Consider the following 25,447-nt stretch of genomic DNA (forward strand, 5'->3'; position numbering starts at 1 on the left):
TTGTTGCTTGATCTGGACAGCTTCAATGAACCTTAGGGAAGGTGTCTGGATGCTTGGAGTGAATTGAAAACACCTGGAGTAGTTGGAAGTACCCGATCTGCAGTTAAGCCCAAGTGTGAATCGAGCTCTATGATTCTGATGTTTCAGGTTGATGATGAGTGTTTGGATAGCTCATATGTGATATATGTGAGGTGTTGGAAGTGTTAATTTGTACAAAAATGATCTGGAATGAAGATTGGCATGATAAGGCTCTTTATGTGTTCATATGGAGGTTGAAGAGTGAATCTGAGTTTTGGGGTAATTTGGGGTGTGTGAGTGGTTCAAACACATCCCATATGATGTTTATGAGTTGCTAGAACCATCACTTTGGCCATAACTTCAAGGGTTTGGAGGTTGAGTTTTCTACCTCTTTGAAAACTATGAAACTTGCAATTCAAGAAAGAAGAGAGAAAACCTATAATTGTGAGGTTTTGGTGTGAATTGAAGAGTGATTTGCACCTCTATTTATAGGCCAAGAGTTCTGAACTCAGACCTTTGCAAGTTGATCAAGAATTGGTGATTTGGCTTAAGAGATAAAAAGGAATCTTTTACATTTAATGCAAAATGGTTAAAGTGACCAAACCATGGTTAAAACTCAAGCTTCTTATCCTCTTCCATTCTGATCTCAAATCAGAAAAATATCTCCAATTATTGCCTCTATGCATCATTATTTGGATCATTTGGCAATTTGGCTCATAACTTTGGCAAAATGACTTGAAATTTCAAGTGAAAAGTTCACTAATGGCAAAATTCAAAACCATAGCTATACTTCAAATTTTTTTATGCTCTTGGACATTTTGGAAAGCTCATGTTACACACTTCAAAACCCTAGTTGAAAGTTTCTTCAAGATCCTTAAGGAAGTGGGTGAAAAAGATCCATGAACTTTGAGAAAAATGAAGTTTTAAGTGAATTTTTCAAAAGATGCCAACTTTGAAGCTCCATATCTCTTAAATGGTTGATCTTATGGAAAAAATTTATATGTGTCAAAGTTGTTTATTGGATCAAAATCTACAACTTTCATGTTGGGAGTTTTTTTCAGTTTGTAGGTGAAATTTTGAGAAATTCCCTTTCAAAGTTTGGAAAAAACCATTGAAAAACACTTAGAAATTTTTCTAAGTATGAAAGTCAAACTTTTGACTTTTTGATTCTTGATTGATTTTCTTGATTTTTCTTGATCAAATGACTTCTCATATCATATATTGATGATTAAAAACTTCAAAAGTCATGGTTGACCAAGATTCCCCAAAAGTCAATGGTGATCTTGTACAGTTGACTTTTTCAGACGAATCGCGTTTCTGGAGATTTTAAATGAAACAGGCTATCCTCACAAAATGAATGGTATGAATGGATCACATTGAAGCATTAGAGGATATTGAGCCATGGTTTGAGTTGTGGCACCATGTCCTGATTAAAAAGTCAGTTGTTCAGTGCATTAGGTCAAAAAACCCTAATTGTCGACCTGATGAAATTGATGACTGTGGATCTTGAATTGAGATGTAATTTCCATGGGATATTGTCATAGGGATTATTTGAGGATGATTGAAACCTTTGATTGACTTCCTGGGGGTTTTTAGGGTTTCCCAAATGTGATCCCTGATTTTAGTCCCTGATAGTTCAAAATCCCGATCTGAGGATTTGTCTGATCAATCTTTGTGTAGGAGATGTCTTGAGCTAATGGATTAGGTCAAAATGAGGTACTTGGGGTCTTGAGGTCATGTCCCAAGTTATTAGATCAAATTCTGAGCAAAAGTCAGGAGTATGCTATCTTCAGGCAAAACCCTAATTCAGTCGATTCAAAGCTGTTGAGCTTGTTGAAGTGAATCTCTGAGGACCAAATGTTGATTGTTGATGAAGATGGTTCTTTTGAGATGAAGGGAGAACAAAACCCTAATTGATTGTTACTTGTACTGATGAGTGACTTCTTGATTAAACCCTGTTGAGTCACAAGTAGCAAACACAAGCTATGCAATTTGTTAGAGATGCAAATGATGCATATGCAATGATATGAGGTGGTATCTTAGGTCAAAAATTGGGGTATGACAGATGCCCCTATTTAAGTTTCTTCAACCTGAGATATGAAGATTGAAAATCTTTGTTTTGATAGGGTGGAAGAGACTTAAATATCAGAAGACGCGAATTTTGGACCTAAGATACCAAAATTGCGAATGATGCAAGGATGTCTTTACCGAGGGAATGTCAAAACTGACTCCGCTGGGGAAAAGAGGTTGGGGAGGATGTCTCAATCCGTTTTTAGGAAGAGAATCCGTTTTGTCTTTTTGGGAAAGCAAGTGTATGCTTCACCTGGGAATGATAGCTTTGTAAGAAAAGCTTACCTATCGACATTATCGACTACCAGCATGGGGATAGACTTGTTTAATAATGCGAAGGTGAAAGGTATGAAACTGTGTTACCGACTACCAGCATGGTGATAGACTTGACAAGGTAAAAAGAGCTTCAAAAGTTTGGTTAATATTACCGACTATCAGCATGGTGATAGACATGTTTAATAATATAACCAGAACAAAAGGTTACCGACTACCAGCCTTGTGATAGTGGTTTTGAAGACATGATCAATTATCAGCCAAGTGACAAAATGATCCTGGAGACTTTGCTAGGGGAATTACTGGTTATTCAGCCTTGTGAACAGTAATAAGGCCCTGATTGTCGAATGATCTTCATGATTGATTTCCTTGAGAGGAAAGTTTTTTGGAAGAGACATAAGCTGCTCAGATGATGAGGCTATTGCTTATTGTTTATTTTTCACGACTCTGTTTGAGGAATCGGAATTTGAATCTTTGGTAAAGACAAGGTTCTAACCAAGAATGAATTGGAAAGAAACAGTCAAACAAGACTTTGTACCCAATGAGGAATGAACTCAAAATGGGATTTTCTCCTTCGTTTTGAGAGGAGAAACTAAAGCAACCTTCTTCCACGAGGAATGATCTCAGTGGGGAATTGGAGAAAGAAGAAGTTATTTCTGCTTATGGGTGACGACCTACTTGAGAGATGACACGCCCATATCTGTTTTTTTTTCCTTTTTGAGGATAAATATATCCTAAACAAGTAAGTATTGAAAAATGAAAGAATGCATAAACGATGCAAATATGTATGAATGATGAATGTCATGAATGTCGCATGCATGCTGACGATACTGACAGACAGAGGAGTATATACTGGAGAAGGACCGACGTCGCAATACAACCAGATACTTGGCAAATGTTCTTCAACACGGTGTAGACAACACAGGTGATGAATGGTGCTGCGTGCTTTAAACTTCTCTGGGGAAGATGAGCATCTTTTCTCATTGAGATGGAAGATCTTCTTTACAGGAGATGGAAAATCTTCGTCACTGGGGATAAAAGACCTTCTTCAATGGGGATAGAAGAGTTTCTTCACTGGGGATAGAAGAGCTTCTTCACCTCGAGGGATAATTGCTTCAAGAATTCTTTTCTGGGACAAGAATACCGTTGTCTCAACAATTTTTCAGGGAGAATCCTTTTGTTCATCCTGTGGAGACGACTGCTGATGTTCCTTCCGTTGTTCACAACTCAAAGGAGAATTTCGCTTTTATTTTAAAAAAGAAAAGTGAAGTAAATTCATTTAAAACTTATTTTTTTCTTTTTTGTTTCAAAAGTGAATAACACAATTAAAGCGTCATTTTGCAAGCTGAAAGAAATTAAAGATTGCAAACAATTGGGCACAAGGCTCAAATTTATTTAATAGGATGGTAATCAGCTAAAGGCGTGATTCCATGGAGTATTTACAAAAGTTGGAAATGGTAATTATGCGGAAATGGCTACATTGAAAGCAATAACCACTATTCCCTTAACAACTTTGAGTTCCAATTGTGCTTGTCGCTTCAGATTGGCGATGATTTGATTGAAGATCCTTTGATGAAAAGACCCTTCAGGTGACGAAGTACGGACTGATGCAGTTACTTTGTCATAATTCCTTAATTTTTGCCTAGATTGCCCTTTCAGGTTTTCAATCTACCAGGATGAATTTTTTCTGTTTATTGTCTCTAATTTTTGCCTGGACCGCCCTTTCGGGTTTTCAGTCCACCGAGACGCTCATTTTTGCCTAAGTCGCCCTTTGCGGGTTTTCGACTTACCGAGCTGTTCTTTTGTATTTTTTAGACAAAGTATTTCTTGACTGCATCAGCATTCACAGGATACGGGAGTTCATCACCATCCATGGTTGCAAGAGTCATGGCGCCGCCAGAAAATGTTCTTTTGACAACATACGGGCCTTCGTAATTAGGAGACCATTTGCCCCTAGAATCTGGTTGAAAAGACAAGATCTTTTTAAGCACGAGGTCGCCTTCTTGAAATTCACGAGGTCGAACCTTTTTGTTGAAAGCTTGTTTCATCCTTGCTTGGTATAACTGTCCATGGCATAGAGCAGTCATACGTTTTTCTTCGATTAAGTTCAACTGATCGTATCTGCTTTGACACCATTCAGCCTCTGATAACTTAGTTTCCATGAGGACTCTCATTGATGGGATTTCAACTTCTACGGGGAGCACCGCTTCCATGCCGTATACTAGAGAAAAGGGATTGCCCCAGTTGAAGTACGCACTGAAGTACGGTATCCATGTAAAGCAAATGGCAGCATTTCATGCCAGTCTTTGTAAGTGACGACCATTTTCTGGATGATCTTCTTAATGTTCTTGTTGGCAGCTTCGACGGCGCCGTTCATTTTTGGCCTGTAAGGAGAAGAGTTATGATGCTCAATCTTGAATTCCTCACATAATTCTTTCATCATCTTGTTGTTCAGGTTTGAACCATTGTCAGTAATGATCTTGCTGGGAATACCATATCGGCAAATGATGTTATTCTTGATAAACCTCACCACCACTTGTCTTGTAACATTGGCATAAGATGCTGCTTCGACCCATTTGGTGAAGTAATCAATTGCCACTAAGATGAAACGATGACCGTTTGAAGCTTTCGGCTCGATCATTCCAATCATGTCAATACCCCACATGGAGAAAGGCCATGGAGATGAGAGAACGTTGAGTAGAGTCGGTGGCACATGGATCTTATCTGCGTAGATCTGGCACTTGTGACATCTCTTCACGTGTTTATAACAATCAGATTCCATTGTCAACCAATAGTATCCTGCTCTTAAGATCTTTTTGGACATTGCATGCCCATTTGAATGAGTTCCAAAGGACCCTTCATGCACTTCATGCATTAACATGTCTGCTTCGTGTCTGTCCACGCATTTGAGCAAAACCATGTCGAAATTTCTTTTGTATAGCACATCCTCGTTTAGGAAGAAACTGCCAGAAAGTCTCCTTAGAGTTTTCTTATCTTTGCTGGATGCCCCAAGCGGGTACTCTTGAGTTTGAAGGAAGCGTTTGATGTCGTGGAACCACGGTTTATCATCGATGACTGCTTCAGCTGCAAACACATAGGCGGGCCTTTCAAGGCGCGTAATTCTGACTGTAGGCATATCGTTCCAATGATTGACTTTGAACATGGAAGATAGAGTAGCTAAAGCGTCTGCCATTCGATTCTGATCTCGAGGTATATGATGCAATTCAACCTTGTTGAAGAAAGTCAACAGACGTCTTGCATAATCTCTGTAAGGAATCAAGCCAGGGTGGTAAGTTTCCCACTTGTCTTTGATTTGGTTGATCACGAGGGCTGAATCTCCATATATGTCTAGGATCTTGATCCTTAAGTCAATGGCTTCTTCGAGACCCATGATACAAGCTTCATATTCTGCGATGTTGTTGGTGCAATCAAATAGTAATCTGGCGGAGAATGGGATATGAGTACCCTTGGGAGTGATGATGATTTCCCCAATTCCATTGCCAAAAGCGTTTACAGCTCCATCAAAAATTAGGCCCCATCTTGATCCAGGCTCAGGACCTTCTTCAGGTAACGGTTCGTCACAATCTTTCATTTTCAAGTATAAGACATCTTCATCAGGAAAGTCAAACTTGAGAGATTGATATTCATTAATTGGTTGATGCGCCAAATGATCGGCGAGAATGCTTCCTTTGACCGCTTTTTGAGCACGGTATTCAATGTCATACTCAGATAACAGCATTTGCCATCGGGCAATCCTTCCTGTTAAGGCAGGATTTTCAAAGACATACTTGATCGGATCCATTTTGGAGATTAACCAAGTAGTATTGTTGATCATGTACTGGCGGAGACGTTTTGAAGCCCAAGCCAAAGCACAACATGTTTTTTCGAGCATGGAGTAACGAGACTCACAGTCGGTGAATTTCTTACTTAAGTAATAGATGGCATGTTCTTTCTTACCGGTTTCATCTTGTTGTCCAAGCATACAACCCATGGATTCTTCCAACACAGTAAGGTACATGATTAATGGTCTTCCTTCAACTGGAGGAATCAATATTGGTGGTTCTAACAGGTACTCTTTGATACTGTCGAACGCTTTCTGGCAATCTTCAGTCCATACAACCCCTTGATCTTTGCGGAGAAGCTTGAAAATTGGCCCACAAGTAGCAGTCATTTGAGAGATAAATCTGGAGATATAGTTCAATCGTCCGAGAAATCCTCTTACTTGTTTTTCAGTCTTTGGTGCAGGCATCTCTTGAATAGCTCTGACTTTGTCGGGATCTACTTCAATACCTCTTTGGCTGACAATGAAACCCAAGAGTTTTCCAGATCTAACCCCAAAAGTACATTTGTTAGGATTCAAGCGAAGCTGATATTTCCTTAACCGTTGAAACAACTTCAAAAGGTATTCAATATGTTCTTCTTCTGTGCTGGACTTGGCTATCATGTCGTCCACATACACTTCGATTTCTTTATGCATCATGTCATGAAAGAGAGTAGTCATTGCCCTTTGGTAAGTTGCGCCGGCATTTTTCAATCCAAACGGCATTACTTTGTAGCAAAAGGTACCCCATGGGGTGATGAAAGATGTCTTCTCCATGTCTTCGGGAGCCATCTTGATCTGATTATAACCGGAGAACCCGTCCATGAAGGAAAAGACATTGAACTTAGCGGTGTTATCAACCAGCATGTCGATATGTGGTAATGGAAAGTCATCTTTTGGACTGGCCTTGTTCAAGTCACGGTAGTCAACACACATTCTAACTTTACCATCTTTTTTCGGAACTGGCACTATGTTAGCCAACCATTGAGGATACTCGGAGGTGACAAGAAAACCTGCGTCGAGCTGTTTTTGAACTTCCACTTTGATCTTGTTAGCCATATCAGGGTGAGTCCTTCGCAATTTCTGCTTAACTGGCGGACATTCTGGCTTCAATGGCAAGTAATGCTGAACAATATTGGTATCCAACCCAGGCATGTCTTGGTAGGACCAGGCAAACACGTCAACATATTCTTTGAGAAGGTCTGTCAACTTACTCTTGATATCAGCATCAAGCAGCGATCCAATGGTCACTTCTTTTTTGTCTTCTTCAGAACCCAAATTGATCTTTTCTAAAGGCTCTTTGTGAGGCAGAATGGCTCTTTCCTCGTGCTTAAGTAATCGAGAGATCTCGTCTGGGATCTCCTCTTCTTCCTCTTCTTCGGCTTCGAACACAGGAAACTCAAAGTTGGGAGAGGGCATAGGGTTATTGCATTCAATGGGTTTATCAATAGTAAATCTGCACATGTGATTTATATTTATTTCAGAAAATTTATGAATGCAAGAGTGTATGCAGATTTTTTTTGAAAAAGTTTTTTTTTTTATTATTTTTTTATTTTGGTTTTTTAGGATTACCATTTCCAGAAAAAAGCAAAAATAAAACATATAATGTAGGGAATTCAAAATGACACTTTATTTATGATTCATTTTTGAAACAAAGCCCTAAACACAAACTCATTTGCCTTGGGCAGGACAAAGAGGGAAACCTTTAAAACAAAGCCCTATACACAAAGTTATTTGGGCGGAACATTTAAAAGCAAAGCCCTATAAAACATCTCTCTGCTTTGGGCAAGGCAGGAGGTCAAAATAACAGCGAGGTGATTACTTTGAGCGGCGAACAACATTCGGGACGTCGACAGCCTTCCAGTAGCAACGAACTCCTCTGTGTATTATGTGTTCAGGAAAATTCTCCCCAGAATTATCTTCAGTATTGACATTGACCGCTGGTCGAGCAGGATTTGAAGGTCCTGGTTTGTCAACCTTGTTCTTTGTAGAGTTGAAACGGTCTTCTTCTACTTCTTGAAGAGCATAAGACGAGTCACAATCTTCAGAATTTTCAGGGTGTTCTTCCCAGTCTTCAGGATGAAGAGACTCATTGTCAGCAATACTTTCTGAGTCAGTTGCGGGACCATCTTCCCCTTCATCTTCAAAAATGGCATTTATGTGATAGTAACCATCTTCAGGATTGTTAATCTTGGCAGATGCATTGAATCCGAAATCTTCAGTAATTTCAGGTTGCTGAGAAAATTGACAGTATTGGTAAGCCTCTTCTGGTTGACTATTATGTTCAAAGGAATCTCCCCATCCAGTTGGTTGGATATCTTCAATCGCAATCTTGTAACTTTCAGGTGCAGTGTATTTCACCATATAATCAAATTTTCCACTTGGTTGTCCCAAGGTGTCCCAGATTTCTGCAGGAACAGGCTCAGTTTCTTTGCCTTTGGATTTCTCTAAAGGAGGGTATGGTTCTTCCTGAGATATGTATCCCGAGTCATTGAGATAACATTTCCATTCTTCTTCACTATCGGAGAGACCTTCTTCGATGCATTCTTCGATAAGGACATTAACCTCTTGAGGAATCGGGTTAAGGAATCCTCCACTAACGAATGTTTCTTTGATCGGTCGAAGGGTTTCATCCTTCTTGGTGCAGTTTGAGAATGTTGGTGAACATCCGAGACCTGCTCTAGTTTCATTCTTGGTCGGGATCACAACTTGCCCCCAGCCAGTGGTAGTTCCATCTTTCACTACTTTTACCGCCTCTTTGTAAGAAGAGATTGATGCTTTCTTCTTGGAAGATTCGTCTTCTAAAGAGAGACCTTGGAACTGCGTTCCTTCCACATCATCAGCACTTATGAAAGAGAAATTGGATAAATGGCTCACCATCAAGGCTTGTTCTCCACTTATCGTTACTAATTTTCCATTTGTTACAAATTTTAACTTCTGATGGAGCGTCGAAGTTACTGCCCCTGCTTCATGGATCCATGGTCGTCCTAACAGACAGCTATAAGCAGCTTGAATGTCCATGACCTGGAAGGTGATTTGAAATGTATGTGGACCAATTGTCATGGGAAGATTGACTTCGCCGATAACAGATTTTCGCGATCCATCAAATGCTTTGACTACTACACCACTGAATTTCATCGGCATTCCTTGGTAAGACAAGCGAGCAAGAGTCGTCTTTGGCATCACATTCAAGGAAGATCCGGTGTCTACCAACACATTGGACAAAGAGTCTGACTGACAGTTCATAGAAATGTGCAAAGCAAGATTGTGATTTCTGCCCTCCTCGGGGAGTTCTTCATCACAGAAGCTTAAATTGTTACAAGCTGTTATGTTGGCTATTATCCCATCAAAATGGTCAACAGTCACATTATGATCTACAAAAGCTTGATCTAAGACCTTCATCAGGGCTTCCCTGTGGGCTTCTGAATTCAACAGCAATGAAAGTATTGAGATTTTTGAAGGAGTCTGCATAAGCTGATCCACAATCTTGTATTCACTTCTTTTGATAAGCTTCAAAATTTCATCAAAGTCAGGATTGACATTGGTTCCACTGGATTGACCAACATCAGCGTTTGTATTACTGACAGGAGTTTCCACAGGATTCCCCACTGGAACATTGACAGGTTTTTGTCCAGTTGTAGGAGCAACAGGCTGTTTTGAAGGTAGTGGAGTATACACACGTCCATTTCTTGTTACTCGACTCACATCAGCGATGTTTTCGACAGAGGAGAGAGTAGGCAAAGGAACTTCTTGTCCGTTCTTTATCATTGTTGCACTGTAATTGTATGGAACTGCCTTGTCAGAGTCATAAGGAACAGGTCCAGGTAGACAAATGATCAAAGGAGCAATAGGAACCTTTGGCTTGTTGTAAGTAACTTCCATGCGCTCAGGCATGTTGAAATGAGGAACGATGACGTTAACTGTAGGCATTTCCGAGTTGATATCTGAGACTAAAAGCTCATGCGGATAACATCCTATCATGTTAACTTCATTTTCATCCCTATTTCTGTAGATCTCAATAGTACCATTATCTAGCAAAACTTGGAGATCTCTTCTCACAATCGAACACCCGTGAGGATCTACACAACATATTCTACAGGAACCGTATTGATGCTGGCGAAAATTCTGCCCTCGACAAAGAGTAGCGTGCATTTGTACCAAATCTGCTCTTGAGAAGTTGATATTATAGACTCGGTATTGGCCAGGACATCCATATACCATGTTTACCACATGCCCTCCATGATTGGGCAGCGGATTTGCTTGTACATTTGGATTCAAATTTCTGAAAGAGAGGAGATTAGACCTAACCAACCTCTGAACTTCGTATTTCAAGGCTATGCAATGCTCAAGATCATGGCCAGGTGCTCCTTGATGATAAGGGCATGAGACCTCAGCTTTGTACCACCATGGGAGTTTCTCAGGTACTGGTGGTGGTGCTTTAGTTTGAACGAGACCTCTTTCAATCAAAGCAGGGTACAACTCTGTATAGGTCATTGGAATCGGATCAAACTGTGGAGCTCTTTGTACACGATTCTGATTATTGTTAAGCTGCTGAACCTGTGGTCGAGGCTGTTGTTGTTGAAATTGCGCAGTAAACCCCGGATTCGGTGTTGTGTTAACGACTGGTGTGATAGAAGCAACCTGTCGCTGACGATTGACATTTCCTCTTGGCCTCCCTTGGGATACCATGTCAACACTTTGTTCTTTCTTCTTTGGGAAACCACTTCCGAACTTTTTGGTTCCACTCGAAGATCCACCTTCTTTAGTCAGACGTCCGGTTCGGACTCCTTCTTCTAGACGCATCCCCATGTTTACCATCTCGGTGAAATCACTTGGAGCACTAGCAATCATGCGTTCATAATAAAACGGACTGAGAGTATTCAAGAAGATCTTTGTCATCTCTTTCTCTTTTAATGGTGGATTAATCTGAGCAGCAGTTTCTCTCCATCGTTGGGCATACTCTTTGAAAGCTTCATGGTCTTTCTGAGCCATGGACCGAAGCTGATCTCTGTCTGGAGCCATATCCGAGTTATACTTGTATTGTCGGACAAAGGCCTCACCCAGGTCATTGAATGTTCGAATATTAGTGCTATCCAAGCCTGTGTACCACTTCAGTGCGGCACCAGTCAAACTGTCTTGAAAGTAATGGATAAGCAACTGATGATTATCTGCATAAGTAGACATCTTTCTAGCATACATCACGAGATGGCTTTGTGGACAAGAACTTCCTTTGTACTTCTCAAAGTCAGGGACCTTGAATTTAGCAGGTATTTGTACACTGGGAACCAAACATAGCTCCTGGGCATTCTTTCCAAACAAATCTTTTCCCCGAATAGCTTTGACTTCCAATTGAATCTTGTTGAACTGTTCTTGGAGATCTTCCACAAGATTACGCTGATTGATGCTATCATCCTGATCATGATAAATCTCATTGCCACCATAAGGAACTGTGTGAACCGTAGGGGTCGGAACTGTCATAGTGGGTTGAGAAAGTGCCATAGTGATTTGGGAAAAAGTTACCCCTGAATGCGGAATAAACGCCGAACCCTGTGCAACAGGTGCTTCAGTTGTGGATGTTTGAACCCCAGAAAAATTATGACGAAATCCTGTACCAAAACTGAAAGGCGGGCCCCAACCTTCTGGCATGGAGAAAGATGGAATACCGAATGCAACTGTAGAAACTGGAGTAGTGACTTCAGATGTTACCGCTGCTTGGCTGTTAGGTGGCGGCGGCTGATTCTGTGCGGCCATCAAGGAGTCAACCAGAGTAGTGAGACTTTCCAACTTTTCCTGAAGGGTGGTCACTGTACCACGAAGCTCAATATTCTCTTGTTCAGAGTGTTCCATTACTCTTCTTCTGCTTGAACGAGTATTGTATCTGTGATCTGATTGCGAGCGCGGTCGAGAAACTTTGAGACGCGACAGCTTGACGATCTAATGGAGAAAGATCCAAAAGATGAGACTGAAGGATAGAAAAACACTTAGAAAGGGGGGGATTGAATAAGTGTGACTTTAAATCTTGGACGATAAAAATAAATTGCACAATTATTTTTATCCTGGTTCGCTGTTAACGAAGCTACTCCAGTCCACCCCCGCAGAGATGATTTACCTCAACCTGAGGATTTAATCCACTAATCGCACGGATTACAATGGTTTTCCACTTAGTCCACGACTAAGTCTTCTAGAGTATTCTGATCACAACTTGATCACTCCAGGAACAACTGCTTAGACAACTTCTAAGACTTTTCTAGAGTCTACTGATCAACCTGATCACTCTAGTTACAAACTGCTCAGCCAACTGCTAAGACTTCCTAGAGTATACTGATCACACGATCACTCTAGTTCCTTACAACTTAATGTAATCTATTCAAGAGTTTAAAAATGCTTCTTAAAAGCGATAATCACAACTGTGATATTTCTCTTAACGTTTAAGCTTAATCTCACTAAAATATTACAACAGCAATGTAGTGAGTTGATGAAGATTCTGAGCTTTGATTGAATAGCGTTTCAGCAAGTTTATTTTCGTTCAGAGTTGTTAAGAATTGGTAAGAATTGGTAACCTTGCTTCTCATCAGAACTTCATATTTATAGGCGTTGAGAAGATGACCGTTGAGTGCATTTAATGCTTTGCGTGTTCCGTACAGCATTGCATTTAATGTTATACGCTTTTGTCAACTACCTCGAGCCTTGTTCACGCTGTGTCTACTGACGTTGCCTTTAGTAGCTTTAACGTTCCTTTTGTCAGTCAGCGTAGTCTGCCACCTGTACTTCCTTCTGATCTGATGTTTGTGAATACGACGTTTGAATATCATCAGAGTCAAAACAGCTTGGTGCATAGCATCTTCTGATCTTCTGATCTTGAAGTGCTTCTGTTGCGTGATACCATCTTCTGATCTTCAGTGCTTCTGATCTCATGTTCTTCTGATGCTTCCATAGACCCATGTTCTGATTCTGCTTCGACCATCTTCTGATGTCTTGCCAGACCATGTTCTGATGTTGCATGCTGAACCATTTGAGACACAACTTCTGAGCGCTGAATTATGCGTACTCTTTATATATATTTCCTGAAAGGGAAATTGCATTGGATTAGAGTACCATATTATCTTAAGCAAAATTCATATTATTGTTATCATCAAAACTAAGATAATTGATAAGAACAAATCTTGTTCTAACAATCTCCCCCTTTTTGATGATGACAAAAACATATATAAATGATATGAATTTGCGATCAGAAAGAGTAGACGGCAAAAGACAAATTACACAGCTATAGCATAAGCATATGAATATGTCTCCCCCTGAGATTAACAATCTCCCCCTGAGATAAATAATCTCCCCCTGAAATAAATACTCGAAGAACTTTGATAAAAGACTTCCCTGATTATTTCGGTAGAGACGATCATATAAGCTTCTGCCTTCAGAGAATTCATAGCTTCTGACTTCTGCTTCCATTGGACAGCTTCAGAACTTGAATTTCTTTAGATCCTTAGAACACTCACAGCTTCTGATTCCTGCTTCCATCGTGGACAGCTTCAGAACTTGAATTTCTTTGATCTTCAGAACATTCACAGCTTCTGACTTCTGCTTCCATTCAGGACAGCTTCAGAACTTGAATTTCTTTGATCTTCAGAACATTCACAGCTTCTGATTTCTGCTTCCATTCAGGACAGCTTCAGAACTTGAGTTTTCTGGATCTTTTAGAACATTCACATCTTCTGATTTCTGCTTCCCTCGGATAGCTTCAGAACTTTGAATGTCTACCAACATCACTTCATGCTAGATTTGTATCAGAATATTGTTGAATGTACCAGAGCATCATCAGAGCATCTCTACATCCTGAAATGTTACAGAACAAAAACTAAACGACAAAAGTCAGCATGAACGAGTTAGAACATAAAATGTATGTTTGAACACATTATATGTATCAGAGCCATATAGGCTGAAATAATGTATCAGAGCAAATAATGTATCAGAGCCATAACATTATATGTATCAGAGCAAATAGAATTTTGTCAGAACAGGATAGACAATGATATTCAAATTCTATTATCAGTGCTTCTGATTCATTCTTCTTTCTTGCTTCTGATCTCTGAAGCTTGACAGCACTCAGCTTGCTTCAGTTTCCAAGAGCTTATTCCTTTTACAGAATAACGCTTCTTATGGTTTTGCTTCTAGTGTTTGCTTCGAAGATTTTCTTCACTTCTTTATACCTGCAAAACACTTAAACCATATAGAACTTGCAGTTCTTGTTAGTGAATGTGTGGGAGCCTTTACCCAGCAACTGATAGATTTAATCAAATCATTTATCATTTATCTTCTCCCCCTTTTTGTCATAACATCAAAAAGAATATTTAAAAAGATTCAGATGCATAAAACGACAAAGGAAAACAGAGAGATAGGAAACCAAAAACCATTTTGAAGAGTATTTAAAAAGAAATAAAATGAAACGAATGATGACTAGCATTTAATGTTACGTGACGTGAGGAGAGATAATAAAGACAAATGAGGTGACTAGCACAGTTACCTATGGTCGGCGTCCCTTCAACTGCACGCGCGCTTATCCTTGAATAGTAACGACAGGTTTACCATCCCGAGATAAAACGTAACAGCTGTTTTGCTTTAAAAGAGGTTCTGAATCAACTTAGACAATGAAACGTTAGTGATAACCGAATCATAATTTCTAAAAGAATTCAATCAGAACTTCTGATTAAAAGAAATGTTCCACATTCATTTCAGAAGATACTCATACATGAGAACTTCTCATCTTCTCATTCTGGGCATAAATCCATACTGATGTTCTTCAGAATGAACTTAAACCTATCTTCAGCCAGGGGTTTTGTAAAGATATCAGCCCATTGATGGTCTGTATCAACAAAGTTTAAAGATATAACACCCTTCTGAACATAGTCCCTTATGAAATGATGTTTTATCTCAATATGTTTAGCTTTTGAATGAAGAATAGGATTCTTAGATAAACATATAGCAGAAGTATTATCACAGAATATAGGAATGTTACTCTCAAATATCTGATAATCTTCCAACTGACTCTTCATCCAGAGCATCTGTGTACTACAGCCAGCAGCAGCGACATATTCTGCTTCTGTTGTTGATAGAGCAATAGTTGCTTGCTTCTTGCTATACCAAGAGATCAAATGACTTCCAAGAAATTGGCAACTTCCTGAAGTACTTTTTCTTTCAATTCTGTCTCCAGCATAATCAGCATCACAGAATCCTACTAAGTTGTATTCTTTAGATTTTCTGTAAACTAAACCAACATTAGTAGTACCTTTCAGATACCTTAGAATTCTCTTAACAGCAGTTAAATGAGATTCTCTAGGATCTGATTGGAATCTAGCACACAAACAAACACTGAACAGAATGTCAGGTCTAGAAGCAGTCAAATATAGAAGAGATCCAATCATACCTCTGTATAACTTCTGATCTACCTTCTTACTTACCTCATCCTTACCTAGGATGCATGTTGGATGCATAGGAGTTTTGGCCTCTTTGCAGTCCAGAAGATTAAACTTCTTCAGAAGTTCCTTCACATACTTGGTTTGGTGAACATATGTTCCTTCTGATGTTTGATTTATTTGTATTCCAAGGAAATACTTGAGTTCTCCCATCATGCTCATTTCAAACTCAGCCTGCATAGACTTAGCAAACTCCTTTCCAAGTGTAGCATTAGATGTTCCAAAAATAATATCATCTACATATATTTGACAGATTAAAATATCCTTTTCAAAGATTTTACAAAAGAGAGTAGTGTCCACTTTTCCTCTAGTGAAACCATTATCTAGAAGGAAAGAACTTAAGCGTTCATACCAAGCTCTGGGAGCTTGCTTCAATCCATATAATGATTTCTTTAGTTTAAACACATGATTCGGAGACATAGAGTCTTCAAAACCAGGAGGTTGATGGACATAAACTTCTTCATCTATATAACCATTTAAGAAGGCACTCTTAACATCCATCTGATAGAGAGTGATGTTATGTTGAGTGGCAAAAGAAATTAATAGACGAATAGACTCTAACCTGGCCACTGGTGCAAAGGTTTCTGTATAGTCAATCCCTTCTTGCTGACTATAACCCTGAGCCACCAATCTGGCTTTGTTCCTTACCACCTCACCTTTCTCACTGAGCTTGTTTCTGAAGACCCATTTTGTACCAATTATATTGAATCCATCTGGTCTAGGAACAAGATCCCAAACATCATTCCTTGTAAACTGATTCAGTTCTTCTTGCATAGCAATTATCCAGTCTGGATCTTCTAGAGCATGATCAACAGAAGTTGGCTCGATCAAAGATACAAGACCTAATTGACAGTCTGCATTGTTCTTGAGGAATGCTCTTGTTCTGATTGGATCATCCTTCTTTCCAAGAATGACATCTTCTGAATGACCAGAGATGAGTCTGGATGATCTTCTGACAGATGGTTCTTCAGAAATACTTAGATCCTCCAGAGAAGCTGATACTTGATCTTCAGATTCTTTGCTTCTGAGAAGCTCTGCTTCTGATGCATTGCTTCTTTGCTCAACAACTTCTGATATGTCAATATCATAACCTGCAAAATTATCAACCTGCTTTGGTTTTTCAGAACCAAGCTTATCATCAAACCTGATATTGATTGATTCTTCCACAATCAATGTTTCAGTATTGTATACTCTGTAGCCTTTTGAGCGTTCAGAATATCCAAGAAGAAAACATTTTTGAGCTTTGGAATCAAACTTACCAAGACGATCTTTAGTGTTCAGAATAAAACATACACATCCAAAAGGATGGAAATATGAAATGTTGGGCCTTTTATTCTTCCACAATTCATAGGGAGTCTTATTTAGAATAGGTCTGATAGAGATTCTATTCTGAATATAGCATGCAGTGTTTATTGCTTCTGCCCAGAAATGCTTAGCCATATTGGTTTCATTGATCATGGTTCTGGCCATTTCTTGCAGAGTCCTATTCTTTCGTTCCACAACCCCATTTTGCTGTGGAGTTCTAGGACAAGAGAAATCATGGGCAATACCATTTTCTTTGAAGAACTCTTCAAAGGATCTGTTCTCAAATTCACCACCATGATCACTTCTGACCTTTATGATTTTACACTCTTTTTCAGATTGAATCTGAATGCAGAAATCAAAGAACACTGAATGAGTCTCATCCTTGTGTTTCAAGAATTTTACCCACGTCCAGCGACTATAATCATCTACGATGACTAATCCATATTTCTTTCCTCTGACAGATGCTGTTTTGACTGGTCCAAACAGATCAATGTGCAAGAGTTCTAATGGCCTTGAGGTAGAAACAACATTCTTAGACTTGAATGCAGGTTTGGAGAACTTGCCCTTCTGACATGCTTCACAAAGAGCATCTGATTGGAATTTCAGATTAGGGAGTCCTCTGACAAGATTCAGTTTGTTAATCTGAGAGATCTTTCTCAAACTAGCATGACCTAATCTCCTGTGCCAGACCCACTGCTCTTCAGAAACAGACATAAGACAAGTCACCTTCTGACTCATAAGATCTTGCAGATCTGTCTTATAAATGTTGTTCTTCCTCTTGCCTGTAAATAGGATTGAGCCATCCTTCTGATTTACAGCCTTGCAAGACTTTTGATTGAAGATTATATCATAACCATTGTCACTTAATTGACTGATAGATAAGAGGTTATGAGTTAATCCTTCTACAAGAAGTACATTAGAAATGGAAGGAGAGTTACCAGACTTTATAGTTCCAGAGCCAATTATCTTGCCCTTCTGATCTCCTCCAAACTTGACTTCTCCTCCAGACTTAAGCACCAGGTCTTGGAACATAGACCTTCTTCCTGTCATGTGTCGTGAGCATCCAGAGTCCAGGTACCATGACATGTTGTGCTTTGTCCTTCTTGCAGCCAAGGATATCTGCAATAGGAATAATCTTATCCTTAGGTACCCACATTTTCTTGGGTCCTTTCTTGTTAGATTTTCTCAAGTTCTGATTGAACTTGGGTTTGACATTATAAGCAATAGGAGGAACAGCATGATAATTTATAATATGAGTTTCATGATATTTCCTAGGTTGTGTCACATGCTTCTTGGTGTGTGTTATGTGAAAACTTTGTGCATGTGAAGTGTGCCTAATATCATGAGAGTGGCCATACTTGAACTGATCATACAATGGCTTGTATGTGAGTTTCATTTCATCAACAGGTTCAAGTTTGTATGGGGTTTCACCCTCATAACCAATGCCAACTCTTTTGTTTCCAGACACAGCATATATCATAGAAGCTAGCTGACTTCTGCCAATACTTCTAGATAAGAACTTTCTGAAACTTAAATCATATTCTTTCAGAATATGGTTTAGACTAGGAGTGGATTTTTCTGAATCAGAAGGAGATCCAACATTATTGGATAATTTTAAAAGTTTTTCTTTTAATTCAGAATTCTCCAACTCAAGCTTCTTTGTTTCAAATTCAAATTGCTTTTTCAGCTTTTTGTATTTGAGACTAATCTGAGACTTGAGTTCCAGAAGTTCAGTTAGACCGGAAACTAACTCATCTCTAGTAAGTTCAGAAAATACCTCTTCAGAATCTGATTCTGATGTAGATTCTGATCCGTCATCTTCTGTCGCCATCAGCGCACAGTTGGCCTGTTCATCTTCTGAATCATCTTCTGACTCATCCCAGGTTGCCATAAGACCTTTCTTCTTATGAAACTTTTTCTTGGGACTTTCCTTCTGAAGATTTGGACATTCATTCTTGTAGTGTCCAGGCTCATTGCATTCATAGCACATGACCTTCTTCTTGTCAAATCTTCTTTCATCAGAAGATTCTCCACGTTCAAATTTCCTTGAACTTCTGAAGCCTCTGAACTTCCTTTGCTTGGTCTTCCAGAGTTGATTTAGCCTTCTGGAGATCAGGGACAGTTCATCTTCTTCTTCAGATTCTGATTCTTCAGGATCTTCTTCTCTAGCCTGAAAAGCGTTAGTGCATTTCTTGATATTAGATTTTAATGCAATAGACTTACCTTTCTTTTGAGGCTCATTTGCATCCAGCTCAATCTCATGGCTTCTCAAGGCACTGATCAGCTCTTCCAGAGAAACTTCATTCAGATTCTTTGCAATCTTGAATGCAGTCACCATAGGACCCCATCTTCTGGGTAAGCTTCTGATGATCTTCTTTACGTGATCAGCCTTGGTGTATCCCTTGTCAAGAACTCTCAATCCAGCAGTAAGAGTTTGAAATCTTGAAAACATCTTTTCAATGTCTTCATCATCCTCCATCTTGAAGGCTTCATACTTCTGGATTAAAGCTAGAGCTTTAGTCTCCTTGACTTGAGCATTTCCCTCATGAGTCATTTTCAAGGACTCATATATGTCATAGGCCGTTTCCCTGTTAGATATCTTCTCATACTCAGCATGAGAGATAGCATTCAGCAAAACAGTTCTGCATTTATGATGATTCCTGAAAAGCTTCTTTTGATCATCATTCATTTCTTGCCTTGACAGCTTTGCGCCACTGGCATTTACTGGATGTTTGTAACCATCCATCAGAAGATCCCATAGATCACCATCTAGACCCAGAAAGTAACTTTCTAGTTTATCTTTCCAGTATTCAAAGTTTTCACCATCAAATACCGGCGGTCTAGTATAACCATTGTTACCGTTGTATTGCTCAGCAGAGCCAGATGTAGATGCAGGTGTAGGTGTAGACTTTTCACTTTCATCAACCATCTTTTACCGAAGCGTTTTTCTCTTCCTGAATCTTTTCTAAACACAGTTAAGTGCTTGCACCTTAGAACCGGCGCTCTGATGCCAATTGAAGGATAGAAAAACACTTAGAAAGGGGGGATTGAATAAGTGTGACTTTAAATCTTGGACGATAAAAATAAATTGCACAATTATTTTTATCCTGGTTCGCTGTTAACGAAGCTACTCCAGTCCACCCCCGCAGAGATGATTTACCTCAACCTGAGGATTTAATCCACTAATCGCACGGATTACAATGGTTTTCCACTTAGTCCACGACTAAGTCTTCTAGAGTATTCTGATCACAACTTGATCACTCCAGGAACAACTGCTTAGACAACTTCTAAGACTTTTCTAGAGTCTACTGATCAACCTGATCACTCTAGTTACAAACTGCTCAGCCAACTGCTAAGACTTCCTAGAGTATACTGATCACACGATCACTCTAGTTCCTTACAACTTAATGTAATCTATTCAAGAGTTTAAAAATGCTTCTTAAAAGCGATAATCACAACTGTGATATTTCTCTTAACGTTTAAGCTTAATCTCACTAAAATATTACAACAGCAATGTAGTGAGTTGATGAAGATTCTGAGCTTTGATTGAATAGCGTTTCAGCAAGTTTATTTTCGTTCAGAGTTGTTAAGAATTGGTAAGAATTGGTAACCTTGCTTCTCATCAGAACTTCATATTTATAGGCGTTGAGAAGATGACCGTTGAGTGCATTTAATGCTTTGCGTGTTCCGTACAGCATTGCATTTAATGTTATACGCTTTTGTCAACTACCTCGAGCCTTGTTCACGCTGTGTCTACTGACGTTGCCTTTAGTAGCTTTAACGTTCCTTTTGTCAGTCAGCGTAGTCTGCCACCTGTACTTCCTTCTGATCTGATGTTTGTGAATACGACGTTTGAATATCATCAGAGTCAAAACAGCTTGGTGCATAGCATCTTCTGATCTTCTGATCTTGAAGTGCTTCTGTTGCGTGATACCATCTTCTGATCTTCAGTGCTTCTGATCTCATGTTCTTCTGATGCTTCCATAGACCCATGTTCTGATTCTGCTTCGACCATCTTCTGATGTCTTGCCAGACCATGTTCTGATGTTGCATGCTGAACCATTTGAGACACAACTTCTGAGCGCTGAATTATGCGTACTCTTTATATATATTTCCTGAAAGGGAAATTGCATTGGATTAGAGTACCATATTATCTTAAGCAAAATTCATATTATTGTTATCATCAAAACTAAGATAATTGATAAGAACAAATCTTGTTCTAACAGAGACTCTATATAACAGACTCGATATGCAGAATGATGTATGCAAAAAGAAATTTATGATTTTTTCAATTATTTTAGAAATTATTTCCTTGCAAACATTTGAACACAAACAATTCTTTTATTGAAATAATGGGAAATGTTACAACATTGGAGCGTAGCTCCTTACAAAAGCAAATGATAAATAAAAAGCTAAACAAATCCTAAGCATCTTCATCAGACGAAGAACCAAATGCATTGTGCAGCTTGAGCTTCATGATTTCTTTCCCATAGTGAGCTTTCAATTCGGCCTTTTCAGCCCTCAGCTTGTCAACAACATTCTTCCAATCATCAGGAGTCAGAGCGTTGCTTGTTGAGCCTCCGAGATTTCTTTTGCTTTCTTTGATATACCTCTTGATTGCAGCGTCTTTCTGGCGAATCTTCTCATCTTTGCTCATGAGCCATCCATCTTGACAGTAGAGTGTTTCTTCATGATCTTTCACTCTTTTCTTCAACTTTCTATTTTCCACCTCAGTGCTACGAAACTTTTCTTCCCAAGCATCTTTTTCTGTCCTCATCTTAGCCAAAGCGCGTTGGTATTCCTCCATAGCTGGAATGTTGGGTCGTTGAGATACGGCAGGAAACATGGGTTTTTCATAAGCATAAGGCATTTGGAACTCTTTTGCTCTTTTCTTTACCCAGCAGGTGTAGGCGTCCATGGCAATGCAATCTCTTTCCTCCCCTTTTTCTTTCCATCGGACGTCGTACCAAGCTCTCATCATTCTTGCTTTCAACCTTTTAGGATTATCCCCTTCTCGGTAGAAGTAGCCTTCCACTGCGGGACCAACAGGTTTAACTGAATTTGCATACCCGAGTTGTCGTCGGGCTAGGACCGGATTATAGTTAATTCCTCCTTGTGTACCAATGAGGGGTACGTTGGCGAACTCTCCACAACTTTCAATGGTTTCTGCACCACAGCGAGCCAAGGTATACCAACGAATATCATTATTAGTAAGAGACATAAGTCTTCGAGGCCAACGCAAACCTTCTCGGTTTTCCGTGAAAATAGGAGACTCAGGTAAGTGTGAAACAATCCATTTGAACAACAAAGGTGCACAACATACAATGATTCCACCGCCTTGACGATTCCTATGATGGACAGAGAAATACATGTCACCAAGTAAAGTCGGAACAGGATTTCCAATCAGAAAGATCTTTATGGCATTGATATCAACAAAGTTGTCGACATTGGGAAACAGAACCAACCCATAGATGAGCAAGGCTAGTACAGCTTCAAAGGCTATCATGCTACCAGTTTCGATGAAATCAAAGGCTTTCTTTATCAGGAAGTGTGAGGTTAAACCCGGGAGGTTTCCTTTGGTAGTCCAATTACTCTCTACTTCAGACTTTTTCAAATGGGTACTTGCTGCAATGACGTGTGACTTAGGAATGGCTTCCAAACCATTGAAGGGTATTTTGTCAGACACAGGGATACCTAAAAGATTGGCATATTCTTCCAAAGTCGGTACCAACTGGTAGTCTGGAAAGGTGAAACACCGGTAGACGGGATCATAGAACTGAACCAGAGTTTTGAGAAGTCCTTCATCAACATGAGTGTTCAGAATAGGCAAAAGCTTTCCATAACTTTTCCTAAAATTAGAAGGATCTTGTACAGATGATGCTAATTCTATCAGTCTTTCTACATCAGGCGCTTTGAAACCGTACTTTTTGGTATACCTTTTTTCCATAACTTAATCCTATAATGTTTGCAAAGAAAATTCTCTAAATTTTTGGAAAAATCATGTTTTTTTTTATGGAAAAAGATGGGTTTTTTAATGAATGTATGAATGCATGGATGCATGGATGCCACATATTCAAACATGGTAAAGCAAACATGGTAGCACTAACAGGGTAACGCGAACATGGTAACGCATTCATGGTAACACAAACATGGTAACGCAAACATGGTAACGCATAGGTTCAAAGGTCCAAAGTCACGAGCATGAGGTCAGAGAACCAAAAATGGGATAGATCTAGTTAATCACCTGCATGACATGTTCTACTGATACGTCAGAGTCTACATTTTTCTTTCGGATATTACCGGCCTTCCACAATTAAACTCATGAGCCAGTAATATTCTCAAGAAAAACTCGTCTGAGTGTGGTTCTCCGCATGACAACTAATCCAAGTCTTCACCTGAATAGTTTCTGCACCACAACCTAATAAGGCCAGGATGGGTTGGGGTTCTACGGTCTCTCAGCTTCTACAGTTCAATGAAAGTAATAATGTCTTCGCTACGAAACATGCTAAACATATATTACCAACAAGGAACCTCCACTGAGCGGAAGGATTCTCACGTGCGCCTGCACATGACTATACCCTCCACCTAATTTCTTATGTGTACTTAATCCGGGTTAGGATTTGTCCATAATGTATCACTTGTAACAGAACCACACAAGTAACAGAACCAGAACCACACAAAAAATGAAATGAAAAATAAAGCAAATAGAAATAACCCTTCCTTTGGAAACAATAAAAAGATTCTCCCCAGTGAAGTCGCCATTTTTCTGTCGCGGGCGAAAAATCGTTTTGTTCCTCTTTTTTGTGGGATGAGACACCTGATGCCTTCTTTGGGCTCGAGTGCTCATAAAAAATGATTTTTCTTTTGTATCGACCAAACTTTTTATTATTTCCAAAGGAGGAAAAGGAAAAAAGCTGCAATAACCTAAAAGTGGGGGGAGAGATCTTGGGTAAGAGGGTTGGTTATACGAAGGGAAGGTATTAGCACCCAACGTATCTGTAGTACTCTACAGGGTTCTTTACTTTGTTTTTCATTCCATGTTGTTGAGAGGTTCTTGTGAAATAGGTGGGACCTAAGGTGTTTGTTTGATTATGCTCGCAAAGATCATCGCGATCCTCTGCATACATATCCCTTAGAGGGAATCAGAGCATCTGTAGCTCGGGGTCTACGGGTGCTAAGGTTTGAATGGTTTTTTGTTTTGTTTTGTTTTGCTCGCCAAGGATCGACCTTGTGCCTACGTATTCTCAAAGGGATGTTGAGAAAGTCAGAGCAATCGTAGTTCCCACTTATGCTAGTGGAAGCAAAGGAAAATAGACAAATGTCGTCTAAATGCTAGATGTATCTAATCTATATCATCACATACATCTGTTTGATTTTTGTTTGAAAATCTTTTCATTATAAGCACGGGGCCATGCCACTTAGGGTGCTTAGAATGATAAAGATGTTTTTGTTTAACCAGCCTTGTGGCAAAAGTTTCAATGAAGTCAGCTTTGTGACAAAAACTTTGATTAATATGCCAGCCTTGTGGCAAAAGTTTCAATGAAGTCAGCCTTGTGACAAAAACTTTGATTAATCATCCAGTACGGTGGTAAAACAGTTTGATTGATTAGCCAGCCTGGTGGCAAAAGAAGATTGATTGATTATTTGTGATGATATATAAGAGATACTCCTAGCATAGAGATGAAAAATGTCTAATCTCCTAGGGTATTTGGTTTTGGATATTGGGGGATGCTTATAAGAAGCCCGTGGGTCCTTGTACGAAGCCCAAGAGGAGGCTATCCGAGGGTCCTTGCATTGTAAGCCCAAGAGGAGGCTATGGGAGGGACAATCCAGGGTCCTTGCATTGTAAGCCCAAGAGGAGGCTATGGGAGGGACACTCGTTTGTACAAAGCCCAAGGGGAGGCATGGTATAGTTGGTTTGAGCTCTTAGAGCGATTTCACCGAGAAACCATACTCTATGTCCTAACCTAAACTAGTGGAGATTCTTTGCACGAAGCCCAATAGGAGGCTATGGGGAACCTAGTGTTGTACTAAGTTGAAAAAGCACATATAACACAATCACAAATATGAACAAGTACAAACAAATATGCACAAGTACATGAACAAATATGAACAGTTATATGAACAGTTATATATGACAAAGTGTGTGTATATAATGGAGTTTATGAAGGAAATATACCTGTAAGCATGATCCATTTGTATACACAGGGCTCGGGACTCACACTCGGGGGGAGGTCCACTTGAATTTATTCAAAGCTATGTAAACAGGTATTTACAGAGGGGCTTGGGACTTATACCTACATGGAGGCCCATGGTATATTTTTTGGGAAGATTTAAAGAAACCTTCATTTTTGGTTTGTTATTCAAAGTTAAAAAAAAACAGATTGAGATATGTACAAAAAGGAGTATGTACAAAAAGTGTATGTACAGAAAGGCGTACAATGAAATACCTAATTTCATGTACTGGAATGGGTATGTACAAAAGGGCTTG

Source organism: Vicia villosa, linkage group LG2 (assembly GCF_029867415.1).
Source record: "Vicia villosa cultivar HV-30 ecotype Madison, WI linkage group LG2, Vvil1.0, whole genome shotgun sequence".
NCBI lineage: Eukaryota > Viridiplantae > Streptophyta > Magnoliopsida > Fabales > Fabaceae > Vicia > Vicia villosa.